Here is a 10,215-nt window from a genome sequence, read left to right as displayed (position 1 = left end):
CACACACACACACACACACACACACACACACACACACACACACACACACAGATGCTCACACTTCAAAGCAGTGATGGCTGTCTCTCTCCGTGCAAGGCAATTTGCTCCCCCCAAGATCTCTCTCACCGGCAGCATATAAATAAGCCTGGCACCAAGCGGTCAGAGCGCACAGTAACAGCCTGTCAGGTTAGATGAGGACAATGAAGTTGTCTGTCTGTCCCACACACCTGATGAGTGGGACAGAGTACGGTGCGCATTACACACCCAGATGCTGATGTTGTCACTAAGACACACACACACACACACAAACACAAACAGGGGTTATTAGTATTGATTTATTGTACCTTGCTCAACTCCGCTAAGCCACAGTTTGATGAGGCTTTAATTCATCAACATACTCTCCCCGTTGAAGGTGTTGGGCACGGAGCCAGGGCAAGCATTGTCCTCATAGACGAAGAAGGATTAACTGGCTTCGGAGAAGCGTATAAGGCCAAACACGTACAGATCTGCTCATCAATATACATCTTGACCCCTTGGAAACGTCTAGAAGTGAGAGGTCAGTGTTGGGCGCTCACCGATTCTCTGTTTGGAGCATCCAGCTGCTTTTTATTTTACCTCTCAGACTAGATTTGCACATAATCCTATTAAGTTGCGGGGTTAATGGAAGAACTCTCGCTGATGATTTAAATGTTTGATGCAGGGGCGTAGAGGCGCAGGGTGCCTGTATCCATACGCGACACAGATGGATCACTGCCAAAGTCACCCTGATCCAGACGGTTTGCCCCCCAGGTGTTACGTGCATGATATAAATTTCACAAATTAAGTCATCCATCTCTCCCTGTGGTTAACACTTCACAGGCTAACAACAGTTAACTGCTTTGAGAAGTCTTAAGCATCTGGTAATAGGGATTATATGGAGTGTAACTAAGCTATAAACTGTAGCAAGGTGCACGGCCGAGTAGCATGAACAGAATAGCAGAATACGCCAGGCACGTCCTCCCTCTGAGACCTCTTTGCTTCATCGAGCACATTCGGGTTCTGTTAGCTTGAGATGACGATCTTATTGGTTTTTGTAGCTTCTTCTAAAGACTGATGGTGTAATATATGTAAGTTGCTGTAATGACTAACCTATTGCTGACTTTTGGGCCTCATGCCAGCTCTCAACAAGTGCCTCAATTGAATCATGGAAATAGTGGCCTGTAAGCCAGTAGTTATTACTTTACAAAGAGGCCAAGCTGGTGAAAAATGGCCTTCGCTATCGTATAATTAAGCCGCTGTGAACACTAGCGCAGCACTAAACAAATGTGTTAATACTTGCTACACTAATTAAAACTGAGGCCCCGCTGCACGAATACACATGCAAAAAAAATCCTGCAGTAGACATAATAGCAGCGTGTGATTGCACTTTGTTCATACTGTTATTTTATCCGTCTTTTATTCTGTGCCACAAACTGCTCATGAGCTGGTACCTTAAAATAACCCAACTTCACATAACCCATTTTCCTCAGCCATTTTGTCAGTCCTGATCTTTCCTGATCACTTAATCCTTTTTAGCATGGCTAAAGTAACTAAGGTGTGTTGACAGTATGAGGCTGAACCGCACAAATCAGCTTCTTAATGTATGAAAGAAAAGAAAAATGTGGAGCCATTGCAAATCTTCAGCTGTTGTGTTTCTGAATGCAGAGAAGTTGCTCCTCTGCTTCACTAGGGGGCACTGTTGCCATTCCCTTCATAAACCAAGATCTCCTCAGACATTATTTTTCATTTTCTCTCCTTCTAGATGATATCATACATGAAATGAAATTATGTTATTCCTTATAAGCAGGAGGGGAGTATTAACAACAGCTTCCCCATTTCTCTCCTTGGTTAAAATTAGCTGAGTGATCCAGGGGGCAGTCCCTCCATTGTGCTTGCGGCACACTGGGTCCCTGTTAATTTCCTATCTCAGTGGCGAGGCAGTCATTATCTGAGGATGGGCATCTACAATGGATAATTATCCTGGGAAAAGGATTTCAAACTGTGGAGAAAATACTGCTTTCAGCAAGGGGGCCTGAATACACAAAATCACTGGCTAGCAGTTAGTCGCTGCAATTACGTCTTTCTATCTGCCTTTTCCAAACTCCCAGTTGTGATTTGGACCAACCCCCAACAAAACAATTTTAAAGTCACTCCCTTTTCCCTTTTTTCCCACCCAATTCTATATTTATTGCTGTTTTAAATCTCATTTCCAAATGAGTTTGCTGGCTGGAGAGACCAGATAATAGGGTGTGTAATTTGAGTGGACCGCGAGACAGAACAGGAGAGCGGACACAAACACCAGCACGTGCACACCAGCGAACACAGGTGCATACACACAAACACACAAACGAGGCAAAAGGAAATAAAGCCGTGCAGGAGTGTGACATGTTTCGCTCAGTGTCGGGTTGCGATCAGTAATTACTTTCTTTTGTTTCAAAGGCAGCTTTTTAGGGCTGGGTGGGTTGTTTTAAGTTGTTGCTTCCTTGGTGAGAAAGCAGAGTTAAGTCCAACATCAAACACTCCCTGAGAGGGTCCATTTATCAGCACAGACGCTCTCATCTTCATGCTCTGACTTATAATTTTGATGAATAGGAAGGCCACTAGACCCTGATAAGAATCCTCTTCTACTGTCAATCAGTTTATCACAAGTCGAAAGATAAAATACTCCACATAATGTCATGTCAATGCTATCTGTACCTCTTACATGCAGATCAATACTGCGGTCAGTTTCTCTGTGTTTGAGGGGACTCCACTGTGATGGTTAAAACTAAGGCTGGCTGGGAAAGTTTAAATAGATCCTGGATCAGAAGTTGTTTGACCCTACAGCGCTGGGAGTTCAGTTCCCTCACAGTCCTTATGAACTGTGGTAAAAAGTACCATTTTATTCCACCGTGGCCCTCATCTCCTGTTGGACAAATCCTGCAGAGACTGAATTGATGCCCGGCTTTTCTGTGCGGTAAACTCAAATAAACTCAATCATATCAGACCAAAAGAACATTATTAATGACTTGGAGCAGCTTCACACACGTACACTGCACTCTATTCCCACTTCCCTGTTGCAGTGGTGGTTGACCCTAGTGGGCAAGTGAGGAAGAAAAATAGATTATACCCTAATACTGTTATGCTCTATAAGCAGATAGAATAAAATAACAGGAATTCTCTCTGGATCGGGAACAAGCAGATGACAACGCTGTGTTCTGATTTGTTTCTGGTGCGCTGGTTTCGCTCAATGTAATTGGCCGTACGGTCTGCAGAACACAGGTGATTTACCGATAAGTGGGTCTGCATGGGGCCTGGTTCAAGCTAATGCTCAGCCACTAACGTCAGCAGTTGGTCTCTTTTTTTGTTTCAACTCATTAGACCTGAGTGCTGCGTGGGGGGCCGGAGCTGAGAGGCATAGAGCTGCAACTCTTAGAACAGCGTTGCACGTCCAGATCTGTGAGCTCTACGGCGAGAATGCTTCAACTTCACAGTGGACTTCAGCCTTACGCGCATGTTATGGTAATTTGCAGTTGTGCCTCCTGGGAGAGTGAAAAATGAGAAGAGACAGTGAGCGAAAATAAAGATCATAATAAATTTTAGGCTCTGTCACGCTAAACCTGTCACTGTCACTTGAATACCGTAGTTTTGGATGTCAGGATTTTTTCCTCTTCTTTACCTTCTTTATCGCATTTTCAATCCCCTTCCCAAAGATGTATCGTTATTCCTGTATCAGCGGCTTGAATGTCCCAGTTGGCTGAAGATTAAAGTGAAGATACCCACAAGAAAAACAATTCCAGCTAACAGTTTTGCAATCTGATTATGCATCATATAGTTTGTACCAAAACATTTAAACTCTCCATGCTAGAGTCCCAAAATACCAAAGCTATAGTCTGCCGTGCCTTTACTCTGTAATATATTCAAATGTGCCTGCTTTTCTAAAGGCTATTTAGTCACTTAAATGAATCATTTAGATCAGAAGGCCAACAAGGGGTATGAAAGGTTTTTGAATGCCATGGCCTTGGATGATGTGTTCCGCAGTGTATTAGCTGCAAAAATGTTTGGATGTTAAACAGAAGGAATCTTAATGCTGCCGTCTGGCAAAAAAAAACAAAAACCTTTAAAATCAGAGCAGAGGACGAGCACAAAAGCACTTCTGTTGACAGGAAGCATTTGGAGGAAGCATTTCCATGAGAACAAATCATCAGCTTTGTGTTTCTCCATTATTGTCTTATTGTCTTCCCCCATTAGCTGTAAGCATCAACAAGCAGCCGTCTTCTCTTTCAGCGCACTTGACCTACTCAATTAATCACCCCTCCTCCCTGCTTTTTCCATGAAATGTTTACCGCCGTGCTCGCTCTCCGGCTCCACATCTGCCTATCGCTTCTTTCCATCTCATGGAGTCGCCAGTGACGTCTTTATAAAAGATGGAACAGTCATCATGTCGGTGATAGAGAGTCGCCATCACTTATGATAAAGGCATGTAGACTTCTTGGACCAAATTGATCCACCAACATGAATATCGCCTCGCAGTTGTGCAGTAGTTGTGCAGTTTAATTTAAAGGAATAGTTTGATATTGTGGGAAAAAACACTTAGTCACTTTCTTGTGCAGAGTTAGATGAGAAGATTGATGCCACTCTTAAATCTGTCCGTTAATTATAGGGCCTCAGCTAGCAGACATTAGCTTAGCTTAGCACAAAGACTGAAAACAGGGGGAAACAGCTAGCCTGGCTTGTTGTAACTGTTGCATAATCTGTCTACAAGCTCTTCTAAAGCTCACAAATGAACACATTATGGTTTGTCTAATCACAAATTCAAGAATATAAACAACAACATGGTGTTTTTGCAAGGGATGAGCAGATGTTAGCTACGGGCAGGGCTACTCTTTGTACCAAGCTAATAATTCAACTGCCAGAAATCTGTTCTGACTGATTAATTAGCAACTGTTGAAGGAGTAGTTCAACATTATTTCACTCTTTGGTAAAAACTAAACTAAATGTTGTATGTTGATTAGTGAGCTGGCAGACAGAGAGAGCCATGGCTAGCTGTTTTACCCTGTTTTCAATCTTTGTGCTAAGCTACGCTAGCAAATTGCACGCTGTAGCATCATAATTAATAGGCAGACATGAGAATGGTATAAATCCTCTCATCTAACTGAACTAACTAAAGTGGAGCGTAGTCCCCAAAACATTGAACTAATTCAAACTAATAAACGAAGCCCAGTTAATGAGCAGAAATATTTTATAACAGAGATTTAAATAGAGTTAAATATTACATCCACATTTACAGAAGAAGCTGTTTTTTAAGGGCACTCTCTTCTTCCAGTCATGCCTCTGTAAAGATTCTACACTTTTCTGCGAAAGGAGTAATCACGGCTTATTATTTAGCACCATCTTCAGAACTTTACTGTCGGTTGTAACTACAAAGTGCAGCACTTGGTGTGTGTCGGTGCTGTATCAGTATTCACCCAGAAACTGCAGCAGTGGGAGAAAGAGAGCACAGAAAACTGACTTGGTGAAAAAAAAAATCTTCAGCCAGGTTTGTGATTTCTCACTTTTTGCATCTTTTTTTTTCTTGCCCCCCCTCCATCTCCCTTTTGCTCTCTCTCTCTCTCTAAAACTCCACTGCATACACACATACATGCACCACACACATCCACACAGTGCATACAGGACTCCCCCTTCTCATCGCTATCTGTAAGACATCACCCCACCCCTTTCATTTTTCCTCCGTTTCCCCAACTCTCGTTATTTCTCACTGTCCGCATCCCGTCCTCCTCCACCTTTCCTCCCTGCACTCCCCCCTCCTCCCGCTCTCTCTCTCTATCTCCCCCTTGCCTGATGTGTGGTTGTAAGAGGAGGTGGTTTGACCTGACATTGGGTTTGTTCAGCACGTCCGTCCACAGCTGCTGGAGGCCCTGTGGGGTCCTCTGGGGTCGGGGTTTGTTGGTTGTGGAGTGCGGTTCTCCAGCCAATACGCTCATTCAGAATACAAACCCGGAGATCGGCTCTAAGAGAGGCGGGGGCTCAACACTCGTTCGCTCTCTCATCCCCCCCCTTCCTCCTTCTCTGTTCCCCTCCCTCTCTATGCCTCAGCGCATACATAAAGTACACAGACTCAGGGTAGTACAACGGCCCTGGGCAAAGACCTAAAAATACAAGCTTCAACACACTCTTACACGGGGCTACACACGCGCACACGCACACACACACACACACACACACACACACACACACACATATGCACTGGCAATATCACACTGAGATTCCCAGAGCTGCTCTCTACATCTCACGGAGCTTCGTATGATGTTCACCTTTACTCAGACTATCTTTCCACTAAATAAATCTCTGTCCACACTTTCACTGTACTCTGTCACTCTATTGTGTTTTTAGCTGCATTAAAAAAAAAAAAAAATCAGGCGTAAAGGTGTTCTAGCTGTCAAAATCTCTCTTTTATCTCCCTCTTTCTCTTTTTTTCCTCTTTAATACAATGTTCAAACACTGCATCACTGCTGATTCTGACAAATCTAATATTCATCATAATGATGCATTTTTTGTCAATACTCTTTGATAAGCTGACAGGTCATCTCATGATGCGTAGTCCTCAGTAATGGCCACTTCACTCCAACATGTCCAGACTTACAAGTTTTCCTCCTCCTTTTGGTTGTGCAGCAAAATATTTATAATTCATTAATATCATTTGCAGTTGGTTATGATGTGACTGTTAACGCCAGGAAATAAATAAGACCACAGGCACAGTTGCGGCAGGTTTGCTGAGCAGCGAAATGCTCTGTTTTACGGTAATTGATGAAGCGCTAGTGTACGGTATTTCATATGCTGAGTAATTTTCTAATTGGTCGAGGGGTAGCAGGTTGTTGTGCAGCCCTGCAGCACCCACAGTGAGGGGAAACACTTGCTCATAAGAGAGAAAGAGAAGGGAGGAAGAAATGTGATGAATTGTGAATCTCCTTCAGATATGCAGCATGGGCCGAGTCTCTGAAGTTTCAATGAAATTGTTTTTTCCAGACAGATACTTGCTGCCGGACTGCTCACTGTGGCTTTTCTTCTTCTTCTTCTTCTTCTTGGTAATAGTGATGTTTTACTGTGGTTGGCCTTCAGAATCCTCCCCCAGTGATTGGCTCTCGTACAGCAACCCTGCTGGAATATGTACAGTTCATGTAAATGTGATTACAAATCTGGAAGCCTAACACATGAGGTTACATGCAGTGTGTTCATGTCCACAGAGAGAATGAGCAGAGATGCTCCTATACTGGCCCCTTCGACACGGAGGTATGGATTGAATACATTTGCATAATGTATTTTCACACCTTACTGTCTCTTGAAATCCTGTATTGTATTATGAGTGATGTTTTAGATGATGAAGTTGTGGGATTAGATAAAAAAAAAAACACATAGAAATGCGTGCGAAATGCAAAAGAGTGTAGACAATGTAATGAGTAGACTTTCAAAGCGGTTGCTGTAAAAGAATTTGTTCTTCCCACCTCATTTAGGAAATACTGTAATCATGTAATCAAAACCTAAAAAAGCAGATTGCAAAAGCCAAGTGAAATTGTAAAATTGCTGGTGTTTTGTTTTATCCGCAGGAGGTGTCTTGATGGGTCATCTGCTCTAAATTCAAATATTCCAGCAGTGAGAAAAACCAAGGCTTGTTTATTTTTTTTTTGTCGGAGAACTCCTGTAATCCAAAAATCCACCCGTACCATTTTAAATCACCACAGGCAGCAGGAATAATGAATCTTTCGCTATGTGTACGTCATAAACATGTAAACGCGCTGGGCCAGGAGGTGCAAGAGTAATGAGAGGCAGTCCAAACAGTCTGTCATCATCTATGCCTTTAGAGTGGGTCCTTTACCCAGGCCCCTGCAAAGTATATTGGTAGCATTATAGCATAGCGGTCCTCCATTTATCAATAAAAGAACCAATGTGTCACTCCGGCAAACACACAGCCGGCATTTGCATTCAAGATAACGAGACCTGTCATGTGAATTTTATACTCTGTCTCCTCGCTCTGTTTGTGCTGTCCCTCTTTCTTGCTCTCTTGCTTTTCGTTTTTCCTCCCTTTGGAAATTTGGATGAAAGCTCCTCCCGTTGCCACAGTGGCTCTTCATGGAGTCCACTGTAATATTCAGATTCCATTCCAGTGCAGTGCTGATAAATTATTCATAAATTTGCTTTGCGTTACGCCATTTCTTTTACTCTATTCTGTTCAAATCTATTCTCTATTTCATTCTATTACTACTACATTCCTGCTGTCCCCCCATAATACCACTTGCAGAACTCTTCCCACCAACCACCCATTGTTGCGTGCCGTCTGCAGCAAGTGCTGATACCAACTCTGGCTCCAGTTTCCACTCCTGCTTTTGTTCTTCGGGAGCCTGCGTCCATTATGTTTGCATTCTGCCTTCTCCTTTTGCACGAATAATATGTTTTCACAAAGTGCAAACAAAATTTAACTCCTGAGTCAATTCCCAGCATTCTTTCGAGAATGAAAATCCGCATTAAAATGCAGTAAAAGTGAACTGTTGACAACCGACCAATCCAGAGAGGGTAAACAATACCTACAGCGGCGAGCAGCAATATAAGCCGGGGCTACACGCAGGACTCCATACGGCACTGTGTATTATGTGTGTATATATATGTGCCTTCCACAGGATGGCTGTGGCTGCACAATAAAGGCCAGACTACAGCTGTGCGAGAGAGACAGAGATCCCATCGCCAAATCCAATAAGAGGAGTAGAATTTCATTACAGATGTTCAGCCTGGATATGACGGCTCCATCAATAACCACCCCACATGTGAGAGGCAGGGGGATGAGCATGACGCAGTCAAAGTCGTACAGCCATGGCAGAATCTATATCGGATTGTTTCACAGGTCCACTAGCTTGAGTCCTCTCCAACGCCTCTTTGTTCTTGCTGATGCCTCTCTTTCAGTCTCTCTGTCCCGCTCTCTCGCTTTAACCTTCACTTTTTTTTTTATTTTTTTGTCTTGACAATAGAAATGTCCAGTCTTTCTTCAATGGAGCAAGGAATTACATCTCAAGTGGTCTGGTTCAATACTGCTGTCCACTCCCTTTGCCAGACAACGAAGATGTTTGCTTAAAAAGATATATGGCCCTTGTTTTGACTTCCAATTACAGTCTCTCTCTCTCTGTCTCTGTGTCTCTCACGTCTTCGCTGAAACAATTTTCACCTGTCAAACCGCCTGTCACAAGTAACGCTGTGTCTTATATAGCAAGTGCAGAGGCAGTTTAACAATTAATTAAAAATAACAACATCGTTTAATGGAAAAAGAAAGCTTAAAAAGAGACGCAGCCCTTATTGGCTCTTTTCCAGTAAGATTTTACGCCTCTGTCACATCCAAAACTAGTGTCTCTTATGTACTCATCATGGGCTGTACTGTCCTTTTGTAAAGCGCTGCATATAGAACACAGCGTTCCACCCGAGATACTGGCACTCATGTGCACAAAGGTCTTACGAAGGTTAAACCAACTTCAGTAGACGCTGAATAGACAGGAAGGACAGCCGCATGTGGCAGAGTTGTCACCCCTCTCGAAAGTTTTGTTTCAACAGTCAGTTGAAGAAAAGTCTGGGGAGCCATTTTTCAAACCATTGAACTTTTTCAAATGCATCTAATATTTGCTCTTTCAGACTAAACTATCTGAAGGATTCCAGCATTTCTTTCAAAGATACTGTTATTAAAAAACAGTTTCTGGTTGGGTAGAAATCTCAGGTCTTCTGACAAACATTAGTGTTTAAGATAGATAATAGTTTCCATTATATCATCACTGACTTAAGCAGGCACGATTTCTCACACTATGATTACAATATTTCTCAGGTGTGACACGGACAGGAAAGAAATATTTCACATCAGGGCCAATAAAAGGTTTTTCAAGCTTGTTATTATGTAATGTAAAAAAAAAAAAAAGCTAAAAAGGTCACACTGCAGATGTGTCATTTATATTGATCAAATTTGTCTTGTCACGCAGGAAATTCACTGGAGAGGCAGAAATATTTGTGTACAGCCGCCACTTGGGTTGCATGAATGCGGGGTATTGGAGTTCACATTTTTCAATTACCTCGCGCTGCCATCTGGAACCGCCACCACTTGGGTACTGCTTTGGCCGACCTTTCTTTTATTGAATGTGTTTGAAAAGTACATTTAATGGAAGCGCATGCTGGAATTCCAGAGTGCAAGAC

This window comes from Chelmon rostratus, chromosome 5 (assembly GCF_017976325.1).
Source record: "Chelmon rostratus isolate fCheRos1 chromosome 5, fCheRos1.pri, whole genome shotgun sequence".
Lineage (NCBI taxonomy): Eukaryota > Metazoa > Chordata > Actinopteri > Chaetodontiformes > Chaetodontidae > Chelmon > Chelmon rostratus.
This window is presented reverse-complemented; position numbering follows the sequence as displayed.